This window comes from Myotis davidii, unplaced genomic scaffold, assembly GCF_000327345.1.
Source record: "Myotis davidii unplaced genomic scaffold, ASM32734v1 scaffold411, whole genome shotgun sequence".
NCBI classification, from domain to species: Eukaryota; Metazoa; Chordata; class Mammalia; order Chiroptera; family Vespertilionidae; genus Myotis; species Myotis davidii.
This window is the reverse complement of record NW_006282917.1, coordinates 258,602-283,583: the sequence shown is the minus strand read 5'-3', so window position 1 is coordinate 283,583 and position 24,982 is coordinate 258,602. Positions and strand designations below refer to the sequence as shown.

General features: G+C 38.2%; 1 long non-coding RNA gene across 4 annotated transcripts in view; it reads left to right on the top strand.

The window, feature by feature from the left end:
* The window catches only part of LOC107182605, an 87,661-nt gene that overhangs the window by 51,288 nt on the left and 11,391 nt on the right, over positions 1–24,982 (top strand). For 2 of the 4 annotated variants that reach the window (XR_001513327.1, XR_001513322.1), the window contains 2 exons: positions 15,054–15,216; positions 16,594–17,167. This is a non-coding gene — a long non-coding RNA (uncharacterized LOC107182605). Of the gene's footprint in view, positions 1–15,053; positions 15,217–16,593; positions 17,168–24,982 lie in introns of those variants that run through there. The other 2 variants (XR_001513325.1, XR_001513326.1) reach the window with 2 other exon arrangements.

Here is a 24,982-nt window from a genome sequence, read left to right as displayed (position 1 = left end):
TAATATTGAATGTCAACTGTAATTGAAAATGTTAGTAACCTTTTCTGTCCCCCAACAAATTACTAAAAATACTTTAAGGAATGAGGAAAGGGATTTTTCTTTAGAGACTAGGTAGTTGGGATTCAAATTATATGAATTCAAGTATTGTTATAGAAACTGGGTGGGATGCCCTAAGTACAGTGGGCTGTTACTGTTAGATATCATTGTTGAAGGTGCTGTGTTTTTAAGACCATACCTCCTGGCAAGAATTCATTGAAGTGTAAAAAACATTTCCTTTAAAGATCTAAGCAAGTATTTATTTAATTCCGGTGTTCTTCCTAAAAGTTAATACTTGCATTGCTCTTAGAGAGAGAAAAGATAGAAGAAATCACAAGTTTTAGCTGTATTATTTTGAATGCAATGCCATATTCAAAGTATGTGAGCTTACCTTTAAAATAAGGTATCTGAAATGATAGGTATCAGCCTGAAAAGCTATAAATTCCTTAACAAAAAGGGAGAGTGGGAACCAACATTTTTTTAGCACTTTTTATGTATCATCCCAGAGGCAAGTCACCAATTCCGCTTATGGTTTCTTTTAAATTTTTGAAACTGTTCACTGAAGAAAATTTATAGATTAGAACAAAATGCATAAGTTATCTTGAGTTTGGCTTTTGTTGGGTGGGGGATGATAAGAAAAATAGGCTTGCCCTAACTGGTTTGGCTCAGTGGATAGAGCGTCAGCCTGCGGGCTGAAGGGTCCCAGGTTCGATTCCGGTCAAGTGCATGTATCTTGGTTGCGGGCACATCCCTAGTGGGAGGTGTTCAGGAGGCAGCTGATCAATGTTTCTAACTCTCTATCCCTCTCCCTTCCTCTCTGTAAAAAATCAATAAAATATATTTTTAAAAAAAGAAAAATAGGCTACACACAGATGGGTGTGTTTGAGAACTTAAAACAGTGGTTCTGAACTGAGGATGATTTTGCACACTGAGGGACATTTGGCAATGTCTGGAGCCTCCCCTTTTTTTCCTTTGGTTGCCACCACTGGGGATTGGAGATGCTATTGTTTGCTAAATACCCTGCAATGCACAAGATAGCCCCCCAACAGCAATGAATGATCTGGCCCCAATATCAACAGTGCTGACGTCAAGCAACCATAACTTAAACGCAAAAGAAATGAAAACCAGTGTCCTCCTTGCCTCACTGAGATGTATGGAAGAAACTTTAGCTTGATTCACCCATCATAGCACATAGCTACAGCTAACTATTATTTCTAGAGACCTCAAAGAGTAGAAACTATAACTTACTAACAAAAAATGATTTATTTGTGTTTTCCCGGGTCCATTATTTTAGGTTTTCACTTTCAGGATACACTATTTTTCCTCAAGTCTGAATTTCTCACAGAGTAATTATGCCTTCTTCCACTTCTACTTGATCTCTCCATCATGGAGGTAATAATTAGCTAGCGACTATTCTGTGTGAAGCATTCCTTTGCCCAACGAATTTAGGGGCTGCTATTACATTGTCCATGAGGTTTAGATCCATCAAACAGTAGGGGGTGCTATAGTGTATGAACATTGTTTAGATTGTTATTAAACATAAAAATCATAGCGTTCCAAAGTCGGAATGTAATACACTGTAAGGATAAGGTTTTGTTAGCATCAAGTGGCATTAATATGTGGTTCTTATTAATAAACACTTAAGTTCTATCTTTAAATGTTTGGCTTGTGCCTGGAGACTCAGAGATTCAGTTGCAAGATTTCAGCAGTGTAGAGGTTCTGTGCTCATCTACCATTAAAATAGGTTCCCTTCTTCAGTGTTCCAAGTGGTCACAGATTTATAAAAAGTAATATACCCATAGTATTTGGCACAATACATCATTCTTAGGACATTTTAGAGCACTTACCACTATTTTCAATGTCAGAACATTAAAATCAATAAAGAGATGGAATGGAGCTGGGGCAAGGATATAGAGCTGGAAAGCTGAGAAAGGTAAGGTTTGTGAAGAATGCAAAGAGTGTCGAATAAACCAACAGAGGTTCATTCTCTGTATAGGAAATATTTTTGAATTGAAAAATAAAATTAAAATACTGAGCACTTAGCAGGCATGAATTCTTTAGGCACTTGGGGATGCTGTAGAGAGAGAAGGGGGATGAAATTAGGCCAGAACTGAAAGTACAGATGGAGGAACAACAAATACAATAATCTGGGTTGCTGATTTTATAAAATAAAACATTTGATCACAGTCCTGGGACGAGACCAGATGTCTGTTTCTGTTTTAATTAGGAAGTGTGCTTTAGTTACCTCAAAAAGAAATGGTCTTTGCTCTCTTAAAACTATATTTAAAAAGATACCACCACTATCTCCACCAAAAAAGATATATGGGTGGTGTAAGATAACATAAATTTATCCCTCTTCTCAATGATAGTCATTGAATTTCAATTTAAGAAATTAAGCTTTCCCCCATGTTACCTTTTAGATTACTGAGCATAGACATGCAGATTTTTGTTACTGTTGTTCGCGGAATATTAATCTTTCATTTGCTAGCAATTTAAATTCCACAGAAAAAAACACAACACTCTAATCATTAGAAATAATATTTTAAAAATACATCTCTTGGCCCGAAAAGATTTACTATGTATTATATTGTTTACCTATTTTCCTAATGATCTTTTTAATTTCTTGCGGTGAGAGGGTTTACTGAAAAAGGTGGGAAGTGATTTTCACTCAGGGTTTGTCTTTTAAATTTTGTTTCCCCTCAGTTTTAATCTCTCAAAAGAACCTTCTCCAATTTTGTAAACTTGGTCTAAATTATAATCTTATCTGCTTCTAACAGAGTAGCTTTGAATGAGGCAGCTGCCTTCTAATACCAATTTTATTAACTTTTAAAATGAGGGAGAAAAAAAACAATGGAGTAGATAGATAAAACAATGTTGGTAAAAATAATCTTTGAAGCCAGTTAAAGATATATGGAGTTCATAATACTATTCTGCCTACTTTTGTATATGCTTTAAAGAATTTTCATAATGCAAATATGTCAATTAATCATGCAGAAATAGATCAAATTAAACCTTGTTCTAGGGCTACCTTTCAGCATTCTTAAAGGGATGAGGGGGGCGATCTGAATATAACTAGAGGCCAAATGCAAATATAAGCATAGTATGGGATCAGAACTAGTCTGAGGTGAGTGGAAGATGAAGGGAGTAAATGTGTTTAAGGATGGGTGCAGATAGAAATTCCTTAGCTGCGAACGCTGTCTTGACCAACCATAAACCCCCTAGTAAATGGGCCTTTCCAGTGAAACCTGTCTTCTGCTTTTCTTCAGCCCCATTTTTTTCCTTTTCTCTAAAATTTGGCCCTGAGTGGTATATCTTCATATGTTGTGTATGGCACCATCTCCCAAAGTCTTGCAGGCTCTCAGTAAGATGATCAAAAATGTCTTCAGTCCTGGCAATCCAAGCAGCTGCACATTTCTGGGACATTTTTGTCTTTGCCCTGACACTCTGATTAAGTATCTCACTTCAGTGGTTGATTTTTGGAGCTCTGTCCTTATTACTATGTAGGGTTGTATCATTTGGGTGTACAGGACTCCTTAGGTAGAACTTTCACCCCGTCCACCTTGGAACTCACTGATACCTCAAACCTCACACTTGACTTTTTATTTAAAAAAAAAAAAAAAAGGTCCAACCAGAGCTACTGAGAGCAGAGAGTTGAGATACATCTCAAAAACCCAGAAATCTGTTTTGATATAAGAGTTCCACAGATGTTGTACAAACACATCCCTTCTAGTTTTCTGGCATGGACCATGGCTCTGAAGGGCAGAGATGAGGAACCCAGGACCTCTGTTCCTTGGAAGGACGAGACAGATATAGTGATACCTGCCAGCCTGATAGGAACTGCACTTAACACTCACCATTTACTTTGTGATTTTTTTTTTTCTTGTTAAAACCCTGAGTGAAATCATGGATGTAGGAATGCATACTGGTCTGTAGATATAGTCTCTTTGGCTCACACAGTGCTATAAATGCTGCAGTGTTTCTTCCTCTTGAAATAATGGGAAATTTGGCTCACTGAGTCTAAACAGAGACACATGTTCTAACACTTGCCTTGAACTCCCACTCTTTTTATTTGATATTTTAGCCTTGGGGGCATCTTGGTTAAATCATTCATCTTCATGTGCCTCCCTTTGTAGGGATCACCCCGTGGGATGGAGGGCCTTGGGTGAGAGCCAGGACTAGAAGCCAGGCTGGGATGAAAGTGTACCTCACTGTTGGTGGACAATGCTCTTGAGCTACGCATCTTCATGCTTCATCCGGCCCTCCCAGGCCACAGCTGCACAGCACATGTTGCCTGTTCTTCAAGATTAGAATTAAAGTCAGAGAGGGGAACTCAAGGTGCCAGCTTTTTTCTAATCCTTCCATCCGCGAATCTTCTATTCCTGACAGTTGTGCTTTTTATTTTTTGTCCTCTAAGCACACCTGGAGCATTGTTCCTGGCTCCACATCTGTGTCTTTGCAGTTCTTCCTTCCTATTGAGCCCATGCCTACCTGGTCGGGGGTGATGCTTGAAAAGCGCACCGCTCTGTCCTTCTCGAGTGTTCTGAAGGCTGAGTGCTGGCAGGGTTTGAGGCTGAGGACAGGCAGTAGAGAACAGAGTGTCTACCAGATCGCTTGCTTTGATCAGTTTTATATATTGGGCTTTCTTGTAAATTTCCTTTGAAGAAAGCATTCCAAAGTTTAAGATATTGCCTGTTTTGTTCATGTAGAGCCTACATGTTGCCTTATTATTCGTTATCCTTCCTAATCTTTGTACCTGGTTTTTACAATTGCATCTTAAAATTTGGAGGGTGCTCTGACAGGTTTGGCTCAGTGGAGAGAGCGTCAGCCTGCGGACTGAAGGGTCCCAGGTTCGATTCCAGTCAAGGGCATGTACCTTGGTTGCAGGCACATCCCCAGTAGAAGGTGTGCAGGAGGCAGCTGATCGATGTTTCTCTCTCATTGATGTGTCTAACTCTCTATCCCTCTCCCTTCCTCTCTGTAAAAAAATCAATAAAATACATTTTAAAAAATAAAATAAGATAAATTTTGGAGGGCGTGGTCTCTGTCTTGTATGTCTCTACTGTCCCAAAGTCCATCCTGAGACTGCACATATAGTAAGATAAAAGTACTTTTTAGGCAAGCAAATCAATATTTCATTTACTGATTGTCAGAGCACAGCATTTATAGGTAATACAAATTTAAATTTTAATACCCTGAGATTCTCCTTCTGATGGCATACCTAGTCCTTCCTCCTCTTACAATGAGTACAGTTTTTGAAATGGAAGCTATCCATATAATTGTTTCTTTATCTCTCTCATCCATGGAGTTCTGTCTCTTTTAAGTCTGGGGCTAAAAGTAAGGGACAGGTGGTGACAGGTCTGGCTAGAACAACCCTGGGAGCCTCAAGCCACCTGATGTGGGGGAGGCAGGGAGGGATGGACACTTTGACAGCGTTCAGGGTGGAGACCACAGTGCTCTCAGAAATACCATGGGGAATCCTGGACTCTCCCTCTGAGAAATACTGTACTTATAACCTGGCAGCTCTCATTGGGAAACTAAGTACTGTTCAGGGGAGATCCCACAACCCAAGGCAAGGTGGACGGGAGCCTTGATTAAGTTGTTAACCCCACACTTGCTGTTTATTTAACCTTCAGCAGCAATACACTCATCTAGCTCCATTTCATCTAGTAAATATGGGGGAGTCCTCAGAGCATCATTTCCTCATAGGTTGTAGATCTCCTCTGTGACTCAGCAGACAAAGCTTTATGCCAGCGTTCCCTTTAAGTTTCAGAAGAGGACACTAAGCCTCAGAGAGCAAGCATACATACAGTCTATTGCAAGTCTTTGCCTTATCCTCAAATGTGAATTTTCAATGTGTTATATGTCTGTTTTCCTATCAAAATATTTACAATTATTTCTTCAAAGTACATTATTAATTGTCCTCAAATTTTGGAGCACAGTTGATACCCTCAAAATAAGTAATGTGTTGAGTCCCTGGTTTTGTGAATTCCCAGAGGATCTTTATGCTACTTCAAGCTAATTTTTGGTGTAGTTTGAAATTCCAAGATTGTATATTATTGCATATAGCAGTTCACTTTACCCTCCTCGTAACCCATCAAATAGGTACTACTAATGACCTTCATTTTATAGACAACAGGCAGAGAGATGTTCAGCAATTTCCCCACAGTTTACAGTTTGTGGAGCTGATATTTGACCTGAGCACTCTGTCTCTGGAATCTGTGCTCTTAACCTTACTCTGCTGTCCACCTCTCTAGAGTAAACTAATTTAGGTAAACCAATTGGCTTTTTTGGTCATTGATGATGGTCTGAGAATTTTGGTGCTTCTTTTCACAGCCATTACCTGACCCAGAGAAATTTTGGGATAAATTTTAATGTCATTTACAGGTTACTAATTTGTCCAGAGCTCAAGAAGCTCAATGGTTTGGCTTGATGTCATCAGTTGCCAATAACTCGGTCAGATAGACTCTTCTACCTGATGACCACCAGCTTGTCAACTGAGATATATGACAAAGGGAGTGCCTCTGACTAGGGTGATAAATGTCACTAGAGATATTCAATCTGAAGTTTGTCTTGGGATTCTAGGTGATCTATCTGCATAAGCCACGTAGTTGGGTGTTTCCAAACAATGTGACTAAGATATAATATTATAGTTGCTATAGTGGCTTTGAAGTATTATTTGGTATTGTTGCACTTTGCTTTGAGTCCATTGTGTTTGTTAGCTGTGTAAACAAAACGCAAACGCCATTTATTACTCACAGTTCTGTTTAATGCTTGTGGTCTAACGTTTGCCAGATATTTCAATATATAGCCGCAGATCACTCGGGGTGACATCAACAACAAAGTTTTTCTGTTTCTTCCTTTCTTTCTTTTTTAATCTGTTTCTTTAGTTATTAAAAATTTGGATTGGGGCTGATCGCTTACTATATCCAATGTGACAACAGAAACAACAAAAAGTCACAGAGGAGAATAAACTAATCCATGTCCAAAGAGAAGGTCTTGGACAGACATACGGTATAAAATTTGACCTTCCACATATTCCTACCTCTGGCATACCTCCACTGGTGCTTATGGGGCTGTTTTCCTCTACTACCTCACCCATTATCTGTTTCTTGATCAAGGCTCCTGCAATTATCCATGTATTCCCCAGCATCGTCCATTTCTCCCACCCACATCCCCTTCCAGCTACTGTTCCATTTCTCCTTGAAAATATTGTCTTTATTGCCTTGAATACCTCTCCTCACATTGCCCATTGTCTTCACTCCAGTTAGGCTTCATGTCCCTCTATCCTCCTAAAATGACTCCTGTCAAGAGATCCCAGGACCTCCACATTTCAAATCCAGTGATGAGTCCCCAGTTTCTACCTTATTCATCCTGCCAGCAGGAGTGAATCCAATGGCTCCTGCCCTCTTCCTTGAAACTGTTTTCTTCACTTAGCTTTCTTGATGCCACACTTGGTGTTTTGCCTACCTGGAAGGTGGTGTTTGCCAGTCTCCTTTGCTGATTCCTCCTGGCATCACCCCAACCTGTTCATATTCAAGTACCTTGATCCTCCTACCACTTTTCCATCTGTCCACCCTCCCAAAGTAAAATTAATCTCCTGGCTTTAAATATCACTTAAACATTGATGATTTCATCTTGGAACTCTTGCTTAATTTCAGCTTCATCGCTGCTTGGATGTCTCATTGACATCTTAAACCTACCATGTCTAAAACCCAACTCTTCATTTGCCTCTGCATACCTTCCCAGCCCTGCCAAACCCAGCCTGCTCCATCTTGGGAAATGGCAGCTCCATTCTTGCAGTTGCCTGGCCAGAAACCCTGGAGTCACTATTGACTCCTACAAATCCTATCTGTTCTTCTTTTCAAACATGTCCATAATCTGACCAGTACCTATTAGCTCCACTGATACCACCTAGGCCAGGCCACTGTCATCTAATCTGACTAGGTGCTCTGTTCTACCCTTGCCTCCAGGATTTATCCTTTTAGATTGTTCCAGTCGGCTGTAATCAAACCCTTCATGTGGTCTTCTATTTCTCTCAGGGTAAAGACCATATAGCCCTTGAAAGACAGTGGCTTAGGAAGTCCTGTGTGAACTACTCCATCCTATTCCTACACAACCTAATGAATGTCATCTTCTTTCTCCCTTGTCCATTCTGTTGGAGTAACTCTGTCCCCTTTACTGTCCCTGAAACTGACCAGGTATACTTCTATTTCATTGCTCCTCCACAAGATCTTTCCTCTGCCTTACTTCCTCAATTGTTGCCTAGCTCCATGGGATCCACTTCCTCCCTTCCTTTAGTATTTTGTTTCAAATGCCTACTTGATCAGAGAGGCCTTCCTTCACTCTACCCGCCCCCCCATACACACACACACCACCTTTGTTTGCCTTCTGTATTCTGTCAGAGATCTCATCATCAGCTATCACATTTTGCATTTATTTGATTGTATGGCCTTCCCTTCTGGCCTAAGAAACTCTATGAGGTCAGAGTCTTTGTCTCTTGTTAATTGCTACATCTCCTGAACCTAGCATGGTACCTGAAAGTTAGTAATATTCAATAATTTTTTTTTAATGAATGAGTGAATTATCTGGATGAGGTGGTCAGAAACAGGCTATAGGAAAAGAGAATTTCCTCAGGCTGCAATAAGACCTATAGCATCTTTGATATTTCATATATTGTAAGATGCCCCTCTACTCACCTTCAATATTTGACCATTTATAAGATTGGGGTGCATAATAGAATGGATAGCCTTTCTCAATTGTCATTTATCAGTCAATGGTCATGAAGCAGTTGCTGCTACCAATACATTGACATAGTTGGTCATAGCTGTTCTCATGGTCTGTTTAGTTGAATTGTATTGTTGGTTCTGCATATGGCTGAGGATATATGCCATTTGTTATGCTCTCAATAAGATTCCATTTATTGAGATAAAATTTGATTTGCATTGAAACAAAATGTAATTGTACACAGAAAGAAAGGTGTGAGAACAGCAGGGAGTAAATCTGATATTAGTGAAGCAAATGTTCATTATCAGAGAAATGACCGAAATCATGTATTTTCTTACAAAGCAACAGCTAGGAACATACATATAGTTGAAGCTGTGTTATTTGTTGCTGAGATACATGCAGAAGGGCTTCCAGACACAAGCCAAGCAATGCAACTGAGGTCAGGAGAAACTGCCAAATCTCCTAGAACAAAGCAATGAGAAGCTAGTTTGACTGTCATCCAGGGTTGTCTTTAATGCATTATGGCGTAGCTAATAGCAATGTTTGTTTCTTTCCTCATGCTACATGAAAACATGAAGTGCCTCCAATCAATAACATTTCAGGTTGGATGAAACAGAGTGGGTCTCTTTTCTAAGTCGTAGAATTATAAAACTAATATATAAATCTTAATTTTATCATAGTTATTAGTTTACATTTTAGTTTTTAAGATACCAAATGTTACTTTTCCATATGCATTAAACCAGGAGAAAGGTTTTGTCAGGTACTTGGGTTGTAGTTTCTTGATTTTCTACTGAATGTCTTTCTCCAGCATTAATAGAGAGCTAGCATTATTGGGACTAATTATCCAGAAATTAGTTTTGACTTTGGTTTATTATGATTAGTTTGTAGATAAAATTTTCAGACATCTGCAGGTTTTGTTTTTCAACTTTTTCTCTTGAAAGAATTACAGGCACCAAAGAAGTTACAAAAATAGTATGGACAGAGTTCGAGGATCCATCACCCAGCTTTCTCCCATGGTGACACCTCACATAACTATAGCTCAGCTGCAGTTTATAGTAGATCAAATTATACTTAGCATTTATTAATTATACATTTGAACATTCTATTTCTTTCCATGTAGAACATCAGAATGTAATCACCTTACCCTAACCCGTATTTGGTATACTGGGGAGCAGAAAAAAACCTATGCAGAGTACACTCAAGGACTATTCAGAGAACTTGAACTCTGAGAATTGATAAGACCTATTTTTCACTATCTTCTCCCACAATTACTATTTAGAACATTTTTAAAAAGAGAGAGAATGAATTAAAATATGTATTGAAATTTTCTTTACACCTCTAGCCTCTTGCAATAGACACAGGTGAGGGTGTGACAAAATTGGGTTTGGCAATATTATTTTTACTACAAAAGAAACTAGAGATTCTAAATAGGGAGTGTAGTGACTTGAAAGGTAGAAAGTTAAATACAAGTTAATGCCACTAACTTGCCTGAGGTTGCATGGCAAGGAACTTGTGGGCTCAGGGTAGAGAAATCCAAGTCACTTAGTCTGAAAACAGATCTGGCTCATTTTATATGAACTTGATATTGATATATATCTGTAGATTATGTAAATATATCTTGACCAAAATCATCAAAATATTAACGGTATATAGGCAGATTTGGAAATAGTTAAACCTGGGATACAAACTGTCATCCCTAAAAAGCTTGTCATTACAGATTACAATTTCCAAATTGTGGAACACATAGACATGGAAAAATTAAAAGCTTTTGCTTATTTAGAGTGCTCTTGAAATAGTTTATCTGGAGACCCCCATAAAGATTGTTGTAGCACAAAAAAAACCCACAAGTAAAACACCATCCCCAAAATAGAAACAAATTTTGGAAAACCTAACAGTGTGTTAACACACTATTGTCCTTGAACTCTTCTGTGTGGAATATTCTGTAAGGGTACTAAGTTCATTGCTAGCATCTGTCTATCTACAGAACATCCATACCTATGTTTAAAAGGAAAAACACCACAGGTAGATAACAAAAGAACAAAAGGGACCATGCATTTTAGCTTGTTGGTGCAGTAAAAAAAATCTAAATGTGTCACTAGCACTCAAAATATGCCCTCTTGACTTCCTAATGCACAGACTTGTCCGGGAGTAGAAAATATTTGGTCGACCTAGCCTTTCTCTTTAGATAGCCAGTTTCTCCCCCATGGTAATATTTATATTCCACAAATTACTAAATAGATTGGGTTAAAAAATATGGCAGAAAAGGAAGTGCCGTTATATAAGTTGGTTAGATATGTGCCCTGCCTACAAATAACTGAGCTATGTCCTTGTTCTCTACATAAGTTCCAAAATAATGATTTTATGTTTTGATCCATCTCTTTCTCAGGATTACTCCTAATAAATTCTTAAATTGATGAGGATTCACTTATTTCAGTATAAAGTGATTTGAAAGTTTTTTATGACAACTTTATTGTCACTGAAAACTATTCTGAAAGGAATGCCCACTTTCCCCTGAAGGCTTGTTGTATGCCTCACTCCTGTTGGAATGCCTTTGAGAGATTAAACTCATTTCTGAGCAATTGTTTTCAGAAACTCAGTATTTTCTTTCCAGAGCTCATGGCTGGATAGTTTGTAACCTGGTCTCTATCCCATATGTGCCATGTGGTTTTCACACTTATCTCTAAAGGCCAAAGATTATCTCACAGAAGCTCCAAAATGATTCCTGTTTCTGAAATTTATGTGTAAAAGGAAATTTTTAAAGGAAAGAGGGTGAGAATCAAGTTCAAACTTAAGAATTTTTGTAAAGGATTATATTGATGAACAAAAGCTCTCTGGCATTTTTTGGCAGACATGTAAGAAAAGGCAGTGATTGTAATTAATTTTTAGTAAGTGCCGCATATTTGATAATTGCTCTGATTCATGCTATTATATTCCTCTTCCTTCACCCACAGCAAAACAAGCTTAATTTGATTCATGCCCTTAGGAAGAAAAAAAAAAGGCTACGATTACTCACATGGCTATGATTCAGCTCTTGGCTCCCACCACCTCCTCTTCCTCCTCCTCCCTTTCTCCCACCCTGCCCACTCCCATATTCACTCCCACCCAGTTGCCATCAAAAAAACTGAGTCAGTTCGTTCTTTAAAATGGGTGGGGAAAGAAGACAACTAATAAAACTTCTCTGAGGGCAGTATACTCCTTAGATCTGAAATCACTGCAGGAAGACGGGTAAAGTGGCTGCTTATATAACATGAAAAGGCTGGAACGGAGGCAAGCTCTCATAAAAGCAATGTTCAGATTGTCTTATATAAGGCTAGGCACAGTTTGTGTGTGTGTCTGTAGAGGCACACCTATGGCTGCATAGCTATGTTTCTATGAAAATTTTCTAATATTGGGAATCTCACATATACTGTAGACAAAACTAATCATCTGATCTCAAAGTAGGATACCTTGTTTTAATCACAATGAATCTAGCAGCTATCCGAATAGTTTTGATCATTGTAAATTTGTTAGGCCTCGAGTGGACAAGATTCTCCCCAGCCCCAGGAGTTGGGAGATTGGTTTAGAGGGAGGCAGCTGACCCTTCGTGAGCCAATGGTGGTGGCTGACATTATGGAGGCAGTGATTTCTGTTTCTTCCTTGTATTTTTTCATTCCCATTCTTCAGATTAAACAAAAGCCTTGATGAAATAAAATGACTTTCCCAAGTCCCTTCCAGAGCCAGTATTGGAACCCAGGCTGTCTGACTGCATCGTTACCTGTAGTTCTGGTTTATGAGAACTTGACACAGTTGGATCATGTGGAGCTTGCCTGGGGACAGGAGTGGTGACTGGAAGGAAGCTTTATGTGGGGGTGCATTCGAGTAAAACCCTAAAGGGAATCTTTTGGTAAAGTGAATATTCAACTCCCAATTTAGCTGTTTTTCACTGTCTCGGGGTATATACCTTTTCTCTGCCCTCTTCTACCAATTTGAAAAGTAGGTATTTGAGCAGTTTTATATGTTAAATAACAAAATTAATTACACATTAAGGTGTCATCCAGGCAGTTGCTGACTTTGCTCAAGGTTAAAGGAAGTATGCTGAAAAGAGACAACTGCAGTTAAACTGCTCAAATCGAGCCTTCCAGATTTTTTGTGTGGGGACTTGTACTTCTTCTTACTGCATTCTTCCTGGCTGTGTAATACCTGGGAACCATTCATTCCATGTAATGCCACCCCCATCTTGGTGGTAAACTTTTAACTGAAGAGGAAGCCTTTTAGGCAAGTCAACTTATGTAATTTGAACCTTCACAGATGACATTATGATGGTTTTCAAGTTTTTATTTTGCTGCTTTTAGGCAAGTTGGAATTAAAAGACGGTGCAGATGTGTGTGTGTGTGTGTGTGTGTGTGTGAGTGATGTGGTTATATTTCATGTGTGCTAGCGTGTGAGTAGCTCCATTTAGAATGTGCATTGCAGTAAATGCAAAAGTGAAAGCTGCAACATGACTGTTATGTTCCCCACCACTTCCTGAAGAACCTGCCACATGAGCCCCAGACTTACAGACTTAAACTGGGGTCCTCAGGACAGAAAGAGCCCTCCACGGTAAAAAGTCTCCAGTAGACCTACACGTATACAATCTGTTACTGCTGTCGTGTAAACGCAAATGTTTGGTTGCCTTGGTTGTATAGCTCTCAACAAATAATTCTGAAGCTTTCAATATTGGGGAATAGAACCCAAAACTTGCTATACCTTCAAAGTAATAACTTGAACTTCCTCGTTTACATGATCCAGTTCTTTGAAACCATTTAGAAAGTGCATTCTGCTCCTAAAATGTCCAAGTTATAAAAGAAAAATGTGAGCTTGTCAGATTAACTACAATCCCCAGTCTAATAAAACTGAGTCACATCCAAATGGTCTGCACTTACACTACCCTCCCCTTCTAGGGAAAATGTGTCTGGGGGAGGCAGTCTGAGTCATCACCTGGTTTGTTTGACATACGCTTCCTTCCATAAATTGGGAATGGCAAGCAGCACAGTGTTCTGGGCTTGTCTCAGGGAAGGAGCTGCTGCTGCCTTGCACAATCAAAATAGGGCCTTTAGGTTAAAGGATGAAGCTGAGCCTATATTTTGCCTTGGGATGCTGGGGGTAGGAAGAAAATGACAGACCCTAACAAAGAACATTTGTAAGTACCATCTGGGGTGAGGTGGGATTGGGGGTGGGAGGCTTGTGTCAAAGAAATGGAAGGAGTGTTCATAATTTTTCCTAGGACATAAGAAATATTTAAGAAATAAATTAATGGTGTTAAAATAAATAAGGGGGACCCATTTCCTTAAGAAGAAGGAACTTGATGTGAACAGTCTAAAGTGATTGCATGAAAAAGGGCGGGTGTAAGAGGTATATTATTTGGTGGTTACCATACAAATTTGTCTTGACAATGTTTAAGTTTCCCTGATTTACCCAACCATTTATGAAACGTTTTCATGGCAAACTCTGAATCTTCTTTAGGGGTATTTTGAGAGAATGAGGAGAGAAGAGGTTCATGTGCCTCACACATTTTTCTTACAATGGCTTTGCAGAGGCTTACCAAAGCTTTTAAAAATAATTGAGAAAGTAAAATTGTCACCGAGGCTGTAGAGGAAGGGTAAGGAGGAGTAGACTTATAGCTGAAGTGGCTTTGTAAACGCAGTCTCTGTTTTGGGATTGTTTTTTAATATGTGCCAGGCATTCCTCTGATTTCCATCCTGATTTGGTTGTGGCTATCTCTCTGTCTGTGTGAGGCTTGGGTGTTGCCTGTTTAAGAGCCGGAGTTGTCTCAGCCTGGGCGTTTTCTGTTTCGGCTTATAGCTCCCCCCCCCCCTTTTCCTGAATGAGTGTCCTTTGTATAACCCCAGTAATTCAGAAATCCTGCAGAGGGACTGCCCTGTCATGTGACTTGGGTACTAGGTGCTGCCTGTGATTGGTCAGCAGCTAATTGGCGGGTCTCTATAAGAGGTCCCACTTCTGGAGTCAGGCCACTCTCCTGCCTGGGCTGCTACTCAATGGGCGCCAGAGGGTGGAGAGGGACGGGTGTCCAGTGATTCAGCCACATGTGATAGATGACCAAGTGACTGCTTGCTTGGAGTCCGTGCATCAGTGGAAGACACCCAACGGGTGGTGGCTGACTTGATCAAACTCTGGCTTCCTGAACTGGTAACTGTCACTTTAATAGAGCTTACTGATTAAACTCAGAAAAATGCAACTAAAACTCTTTGCCAGGAACTTGTGTGGACTTACTCCCTGTCTACCCCCACCCCTTGTTCTTATTCGTTTTGTCACAGGAATGAAATGCAGATAACCCTTTAGAAAGCTTTTGTAGGAAAGCACCTCGTGTGATCTGGAACAAAGACATTATATAATCAGATTTATCAAGCTGTGAAGAGGGAGTTTTAGCGAACAGAAGCAGCATTCTGTCACCAGGAAATACTGCTTTATCCAGAATTGGTAAGTTGAAAAATGGCATTGCTCCCTAATAGATATCATATGGTGTGTGGGGGAATTGTGAAATTGTTCACAGGTCCCTAACAACTGTATTGAACCACAGAACCCATAAACAGAGTGAGGAATTCGAAAAAGTAGCAGCCCAAGAATATAGCATGAAGGCTGAGAAGCAGCCAGGTAATTAACAAAGATTAACTGAGCATTGCCAGTTTAGGCAAATATATGTAATACAACTAATTTGGCTCTCCCCCCTTTTTACCTTTTCCTTTTTAATGGGGGGAATCAAAATGGGTTATTTAGTAACACTGTAGCATTAACTTCCATGGATGTAGATTTCCACTTAGTATGGATAGCATGTATGATTTTTGGAAGAACGCTTTTATAATTAGGCAACTTGCCCTCCTTTTTCCATCCCTCTACCTAAGGATGTCAAGTATTTAGTTAGAACTCTACAAAATGAAAGTTTAAGTAATGCATTAGAGACATTTCTTACTGATTATGAAAGGCAGATTAAGATGATAATAGATTTTTTTTACATTTGTATCATGCATTTTAAGAGTGTTCTATTTGATTCCATTAATATCGCAAAAGAGTAGTTTTTTCCATATGGTCCATTACACTTTGAAAGGTCCTGATGAGCAATTCTTACTGGTGAGCCTGTCTATCTTTCTCCAAAACTTTTAAATTGTTTTCTAATCTTGAATCTGAACTTCCTTTGTGTTTAAGTTGTCCAGAAGAATACAATAAAGCTTTGAATACCTGTGTTCCATACAGTAGGTTCTTGTTCATGAACTCTAAGGAAACAAGTTTATATTAGGCATGAATGTCTGATTTCTTTTCTTGGCTTTTTAAGAATTGTTTTTGCTGGAAAAGTTGAATAGAATAAGAAAATACTATTAGAATGGTGGGTGACTACCTGATTTTACCAGTTTATTAATGGTCAATAGAAGCAGTCATGTGATATATATTTATAGAATCAGATAGAAAAGAATTGTTCTTTAACTGTTAGCAACAATATAGGTAACTTTGGTGATCTCTCTATATAAATGTGAATTCATAGAATTAAAGCAGTTATCAGAGTTGTGCATTTGGGGTTATATAGGATATAATATTATTTATTTTGTTTTCAGTATCTTAAGCCAAATTGAAAGTTGAAGCTGCATTTCTGACTTGGTTCCCATTCTGTTGCTTTCAAAATCTTAAAATTCATAACTTGAAATGGAAAATGTATAATAAAATGCAGGCTAGCAATGCTGTAGTTCTCTCTGGCACTAGCGTGGGATGAGGGTGGAGGAGAGGGAAATGAATCCATGGGGATATATTAATTGGTATTTTTTCTTTCATAATTTGAGAATGTTAAAGATTGTTATTCTCAAACAGCTTTCAAAGACATAGACAAAGAGCAAGATAAGCATGGCCTTTAGGGGCAGGTCCTCCAATAAATCAGATCGATGATGCAAGTGTGAATATTACAATTATTTGACTTAATTAAGGTGTGGCTGAAGATGTGGAAAAAGTCTACTCATTTCCTTGAAGCACATGAATTTATGGGTTTTAGAGTCTTGAAGACAGAAAAATGGTGATGAAGAATTAAGATATTGACAGGTAATTTACATCCAACTCCTAGTTGTATGCAGTGATTCACAAGTATTTTCAGCTCTATTTCATGTAATTACTTGGGCAAAATATGATGATTTAACAATCAAGCTAAAGACTGCCATGCTTAATGGGAAAAAAGCCTCTATATAATTTGTAGATTTGACTCATCCATTTAGAATCCATTGTCGTGAATGAAAAAACAAAAACAAAAAACGATAGAAGCAGGCTGAAACAGTAAATGCTGGAAAGTATTTTCCAGAATAATTCTTTTAGATCTTCATGATTTCAGTTCTGTTTGCTGTGCTGTTATTTACAAAAATATATGAAAAATAAATAACATAGCATGTCCTGAATTCTCCACTGGTGTTATTGAAAGTATTAATATCGTGTAGACTCTGTAAACAGTGTGCATGTGTCTTTGTCTTTATGGGTATGTAAAGATACAAACTAAAAGGAATCTGGTCAAGTGACAGACCTCAAATTAGTTCCTCCCAAATTTTATTTGGTATTTTTATAGTCAGAAATAGAAAGGCTTTCCCTTTGGGCTTGTTTCTTACATTTTTGATGTGGTATACCTTTTTGCCAAATTTTTCAAGGTATGTATATGTATGTGTTTATATACTTGATTGGAAGGGGGAGCTTTAATTGCTAGCAAAACAAGTGGGTGTTTGTTAGAACCTAGATAAGCCTCATAGTGTTGTTCCTATGACAACTGAGGGGTTGGGTGTTGAAATGTAGCTTTAAGTTCTCAGTTTGGAAATGTCATTCAGACCTCCCACCACAGTCTTATTGAGTAGGAGGATAATGAGAAGGGGGGAAAAAACCACGAAGCAACATAAGTATCTCCATTCTTTTCATGTCTTCCTGACTTGTCTTTGTGTATGGATCACATGGGGATGGTAAACCCTAGGTCTTGAACAAAGCAGTGCTTCAGTATAAAATAAATGGAAAGTTGGGGAAGATAAATAACAAACAGGGGTAATAGGCAGAAGAAGTTGGCTTCCATGGGTTTGTGGAAGTCTTTTATCCAGCGCGGACCAGCAGTGAGACCATCTTGAATGAGTTACTGTATATCTCTTCAAGAGCTGCAAATATTTCCTTAAAATTCAATGTGGAGAAAATTCCTTTGGAAGCAGGATAGTTTACCACTTTGGCATAATGCTTATTTATCTCCCCTAGGCTGATTACAGAGGACACTATTCTTTTAAGGTGCATGCTTTTAAGTCAATTATTTCTCATTTAATAGCTTGTCTTTTTTTTTCCTATGGGAAAGATAAATCGTGCTATTAAAAAGTGGTAAACTTGGGTATTTTACCCTATGTTCAAAAATTACTTGAAAAAAAACCCTTAAAGACTGTTAGAGACTGGTTGTTTGTGGAAATGATTTGGTTGACTGAGAATCTTATGGCACACTGTATTGGGGGGCAAAGGTTGTTTAGACTAATTTTGGGGATCGATTAGTTATGCAGTGTGGATTTTCCATGCCTAAAGGGCTTCCTACTTTCTACTCTTAAATGGTTTTTACTATTTATTTGGTCATTAGCATATCCAGAAGTTAGAAAGGAAACATAGACTTCAATGGGTTTTACCCCTTACTTAATATATAGGTCCACCATCTCTATTGAAATCCAAAAAGTTCTGAAAACCAAAAGATTTTAATGTCAAAAACTTGGTAGCAGATCATGACCTGAACTGATGTGAAGCTATTTGTAGTCTTTATCTCACTTCATACAAATGTTAGTATGTTTTATTGTAGCAATATTAGTATGTTTGGTCATGGAGTGCTGCACCAGACTTGCCTGGAATTTTATATTGATGGAATAGTTACCCTATTAAATTTACAAAATTTCAGATAAGGATTTGTGGACTTCGAATTACTGATATGCGTGGAGCTTATATTATGTGCCAGGGATATAATTATCTCCATTTTACATGGGAAACTAATGCACAGAGAGGTGAAGCAACTTGCCCAAAGAAACACAGCCAGGAAATTGTAGAGCCAGGATTTGGAAGCCATTTGTCTAACTGCAGCCTACTCTTAACTGAGAATGCTTATAACAGGTTCTCCTAGCGGGGAGTGTGCAAGTTCCAGGGGTCTCAGAGGCTCCTAATCTCTTCACAAGTTTCCTAACATTGATCTCTATCAACAGTCTGACTTCTTTAGTTGGGAAAATGAAGACACAAAAATAACTCTTTCCTTAGCCCCAAGGAACTTATCTTGAATAGTGGGAAAAGTTATTGCGTAGACATTCTCTGGGTCCTTAACTCCAGCAAGAGATCTGGGCTGTGAGGAAAGAGGGCGTGGATCATCTCGGAGGGGATGAGCTCCCTAGCATGGGAGCCACACTAAGACAAAGCAGGGCTCCCAGGGGGGGAATCAGGCAGCAGCCTTCATGCCTCTGAAAGGATACCTTTTTTTAAAAAAATTTTCTTTATTGATTAAGGTATTACATATATGAAAGGATACTTTTAACAGTACTTCAAGAAAGTATATAAGGTGTCTCTCTAATACATATATATTTCTGGGGATAAAAAACTCATTCCATGCTAATAGCAACTTCCCCATTCTATTTCCCAAATTCCCTATCCCTCTAACCTGCTTAATTTCCTTGTTAGCATTTATCTCTGACATATTGTAGGCTTTACTTATTTATTCATTTGGTATTTTAGTCAAACCCAGCAATAATGTTATCTTTGAACAAATTTAAAGTTTCAAATTGGTTTCTCTTTGATCTCCATCTGCAAACTAATTTTCTCCTGTCAATCTTAGACTACTAGAAATAATTAAGTTTTTTTGCTTATTGGATTATTCTCATTATTAGTTATCATTTTTATATTCACAGCTATGGAAATTTCTTTATCTTAAACAAACTGTTTTGATTGTGCAATCAGAATTTGGAGGACTGCAATCACTGAGTATTTTTAAATTCCATAAGATTGTAATTAATTGCAAAGGAGAACATGCATAGTAAAATATTTTTATATTTTGTGAACTACTTTCAACTTAGATAGGGAAGTGTGGAACTATACATAACATTGAATCCAGCAAAAAAATTAAAACTATCTATGGGCTACACTTTTCCTTTGAAAAATTAATAATATCAATATAAAAAAATTGTTCTTCATGTTATGCTAAAAATTGTAAATGAATTAATCTTGGACATTTCCTGGCTCAAGTTCTTAAATTCTCAACTGCAGCCTATTGTCTTTTAATCCTATATTTATTCTAGTTTATGCATTCTGAAGTATTAAAGATAATATAGAACAAAATTTAGAAATACATATATATTTACTATACTAGTAAATACTGTGATCATGTAAATACATCACTAGAGCATTTATATACTTGATTTTCTTTTAAATTCTTAAAAGAACAGATTAGATGCATGTAAAAGTTAAATATAATATGCTTTTGTAAGTCAATATAATAATTGAGATACTTTACTTTTCTTAGCTATATTTTAATAACACAATAGTTTCCAGTTACTTTCTTTTAAAGGTTGATCTAATAAAGTAATAATTTGCTTAAAAATGAAATGTAACTGGTTACTTTAAGGTAGAAGATGGAGTCACTGATTCTGAAAAGCTAAGGTTTTATTTTAAAGGATCTTCCTTTCTGCCTGGAAGAGCTGAATCTCCTGAAGCACCTAGTCTACAGAAAGCCCAATGTTGGTGGTGGTATTGTTAGAAAGCTTACTTTTTCCACCTTTTCTAAAAGCAGATGGTTAAAGACTTTTTAAATGAAAACCCATTGATTTCTCTCAATTAGGATTTGAGTGGCTAAGGTTGTTAAAATATAAAAAAACACCCTGTGAGTTTGTACAGGTCCAGCAACATTTTGCAGCGCCCTTCCAAAGTTCTGGTTACCTGAAAAAATTCTCCAAACCTCCAGACATTTTGCAGTGGGTATCAAATACATGACAGCGGTTACCAGGACCGCAACAAGGTGCCTGCTCACAGCATCCGTTACAGTGTTTGCTCCTTAAGGGGCCCAGGCTGCCTTTGCTCCCTGCTAGCTGAGTAAGCGACTCCATTTATTTCCCTAAGCCCCAGAGAGTGGAGTGTCAGTACTAGCTCACAAGGCTGCTGTATTAAATTAGATAACACATGGGAAGCACATTCTGTGGTCCCTGGAGTAATGGTGCTTAACACATTTGAGTTCCCTTCCCAAATCCTTTAAAGAACAGACTTCAGTTTAATCTTAAACCCCATGGATCCATATGTATTTTTTTCATATCAGGTTAAGTAAAACAGTGATGACAATGGCGGCTGCCATTTATTGCATACTTAACCATGTTCTAGATAGGCACTATGGTATTAGCTCTACTTGCATTCAACTGCTCAATCTTCTTGATAATCCATTGGTTCAATTATTGTGCCCATTTCATAGATGAGGACATCGAGGCTAGTAAGGTAAAAGAATATGTTTGACTGCTCAGCTGATAAGTTGTGGAGCCAGGCTTTAAATCCAAATAGGCGGTTGCCAGTATAGATGGAAAGTACTTCTTTCGGGCAGAAAAGGAGAATAAAAGTTGACTGAACCCGAAAGTCTCAGAAATGGCCTTCTCATTTCAAATTTGCAAAGTGTCACATCTGCCAGGCCTGGCCCTCTCAGTATTGAAATACAAAGTTGACTTTTTCTGTTTCTTATTTTACAAATCAACAGGAACAGTTTTAGTCATTTGTGTTTTATGAAGTTTTAATTAGGCCACTGAAGTCCATGAGGGGAATTCCTTGTTTTCAGTTGATCTCATGCACTAACAAATTTACTCATGTAACTTCCCCTATTTTTTTCTCTAATGTTTTCACTTGAAAGTGGGGGTGAAAGGGAGAGCTTATGTGAGCATTTGAGTCCTAGGGATGTACTTTCAGCAACCTCTCTGGAGATTCTTCTATCTGGTATACAATTAATCCATAGAAAAGTAAAATGAGTAAGAATCTATACTTACTAATATTTTTCTCCTTTATCACCGTCTAGTTTTAGGTGATATCTAGAGGGGTAAAACGTCTAAGTAAATAATTATAAGAAGCCATCCGTTTGTATAAAACCTTATCCTTGGATAAGGGGTTAAATTTTCAGAATATGAGAAAGGGGATTCACATTGAGAGTTTCCTCCTCTATCAGATGTAGGCTGAGAATTTGACTGAGAGGGGAAGCAGGCTACCCTAACCCATGGGTTCAGAGTGCTTAGAAATCTTTTTTTAAAAATCTCCTGGCCTTGGACTGAGGCTGTCTGTAGGAGGATATAATAGTCATGCCTGCCTTCATTCTTTTATTTGTTCAATTGTTCATTCGTTCATCCACTATCTTCCATAACTCATTCAGCACCTACCTGCAGATGGATGAAAGAAAGGCTAGGGTTAGGGTCCATGAAGGGGAGGAAAAGGAGGAACTACAAATTCACTTTCTTCCTTGCACCTCAGTGACTACGTCTCTTATTTGATTCTTTGTCATTTTTGAGACAAGGCGCATTTTACAGAATCACATTCATAAAAGTTTTGAAGCTAATCTTCCTTTGGCAGCCAGCTTTCTTTTTTTAATAAGGGAAAGAAAAGGCTTATGACAAGAAAATAATGCAGAGAAATTGGTTTTATTTCCTTTTTTAATGGAGGTAGAAGAAAGATTCATAGTAGAGAATGTGTTAATAAATAATGTCTAAGAATTCCCCTGAGCTTTCAACTCATTTCCCTGTTTAGAGAACATTAAGAGAGAACAAAGGCCTCTATAATAATGTCTTGGAAAATGATTTTTAAATAGAATTTAAATCAATTTGGAGGTACAAAGTCCTTCTCTGCCCTCCATTAAATATATTATGAGTTTAAAAATAAAAAAAAGTATCACTAAGTAAAAAATGTGAAAAATGAGGGATACACTCTCTTCTGGGGAGGTAAAGACAGGGAGGAGGGTTTATGCTACTAACACTTCAAAAAGTGTTACTTGTCCCAATACTGCAGGTAGGGTTACTCTTCCTTCAGGCAGAGTCTTTACTTGTGATTTAGTAATGATTTAAACCTGGGAGTCATTTCTCATACTTTTTGGAAAACACACAACTAGCCATCAAGTTCTTTGTAATAGCACAAATTTGGTCTGTGTGTTTTCTGATACTGGTTGGATCACGCAGCAATGCTTTATATCTTTCAGGATGAAATGTTAAGTCTATGCTGCAGACTTAGTACAACAAGTACTCTTTCGGACAAGTTAAGTTAGTAAAGGCAGTAAATTTTATCTTTCTCTCCATCCTGTTTGATAGCCATACTCTAAAAGACCCTTCCTTATTTTCTACCTATGGATAGTAGGGAGAGTATGAGCAAGGTGTTCCTTCTGAACTCATCCCTGCACAATTTCTCTTAAGGTTGGGGAAATGATCATCTGGCCCTTGAAGTATGGGGGTATTAGCAAAAATTGTCCCAGGTTCCATCTAAACCTCCTAAGCTTATGACGGAACAAGTGGCCAAGATACCATACGGTATATAGTCATTTTACAAAAATAGATATTTGTTGCATACCTACCACATGCCAGACTGTGTTCTCTGTCTTGGAATATAGCAGTGAACAGGTCTCTGCTCACATGGAGGTGGGAGACTGACAGTGATTGAGCAAATAAATATGTGGCAGGAGTTAGTACATGCTATGGAATAAAATAAAACTGTGTCAGACAGATAGGGAGTAACCAGGGGTCCAGGGAAGAACTACTTTATCTGGGGCTGACAGGAAAGGCTTTTCTAATGTTTATGCAGAGAATTATCCATGGGAAATGAGCCAACCAGAAGGGTATCTGGAGGAAGAGGATTCCAGGCAGAGAAGAAAGTCACTGCAGTGGAGGTGGGAGCAAGTTGAGCAGGTTTAAGGGACAGAAAAGAGCCTGGTGTAGAAGAGCAAGCAAGAGGGAAAGTAGTAGATGAGGTCTGGGAGGTAGTGAATGGCAGATCACACAGTTGGCCATAGTAAGAAACTGCTGGATCATAGGACATGATAACTAAAGATAAGGAGAATGGGAAGTTTGTAATGGCACAGATTTGGTCTGTGTGTTTTCTGATACAGGTTCTAGAGTATAGGTTATTTATATAGGGATTCTGGAGAATCCACCCATTGTGCCCCATAACCTGAGTGTGCACATGTTGGTAAGGGCTCTGATAAAATGCTACTATTGTAACTTTAATTATTATAATATGGAAACCTTGGTGATAAACAGTTTAGAATTTTGAACTGCATGGTTTTAAATACTTGGGTGTTAAAAGTATTTTGGGTGGCCCTCCATTTTATGTTCATGCAATTGATAGGTTCCCTCTTATAATTCTGCATGAAAATGTTCTGTTTGATACAGGTTAAAAGGTTGTGTTGCACAGTACTTGTTTTACAACTGGAGGCAGAAAGGAAGAGTGGGAAAATAAAAGCAATTGACCAGTTGGGAAGAATGGGATTGTGTCTGCTTTTATCTTTTAAATTTGTGTTCAAAACATTTTTGCAATTTCTTAAAGATAGAGTTGATTGCTGTACATGGATTGTAGCCCCTTATCATTATTTTTCTATCATAATTCCTACCTTTTTCGTAAGGTATGTACAGTTTCTGTCATGTAGGAGTTTACATGTTAAGAAACATGATGACATCAGTGAGAACATACATGTTGTTTTATCTACATTGGACCATGTAACCAGTCTTAGAGGGGCTTGATAGCTATTTATACTAATAGGTATTGTCCTGGTTTACCTTACTACACACCCCCTGAGACTTTATACCTAATACTTATCACCTAGCCTGACTTTCCACTAGTTAGTTATGCATTTGGGTTAACCTTCATATTCTTTTAGCCAGGGACCCACCTGCAGAAAAGAGTTATTGGTTTTGTCATTTATAGTTCAATTTCATTGGACCGGATTTCCTTACTGCCTCTGGCTGAAACTGACTACAAGAATGAGAGTTTTACTTGTGGGAGGAGAAATTCATAATTTGGGAACACAGAGTGTTTTGTGTAAGGGGCCCCAGTGTGCTCTTTTCCATGCTCCTCTGGAGTGGGACTCTGCACTGAGAGAGGGAGTGAGAGTTGGCACATCATGAGGACGCCGACCTCCTTGGAGGAGATGCCTTGTGAGCTGAGAGAGAAAGATGCAAAAATAGGCAAGCAGGGATGTAGGGAAGTCCTAGGGTACCAGCAAATATGGTAATAAGCC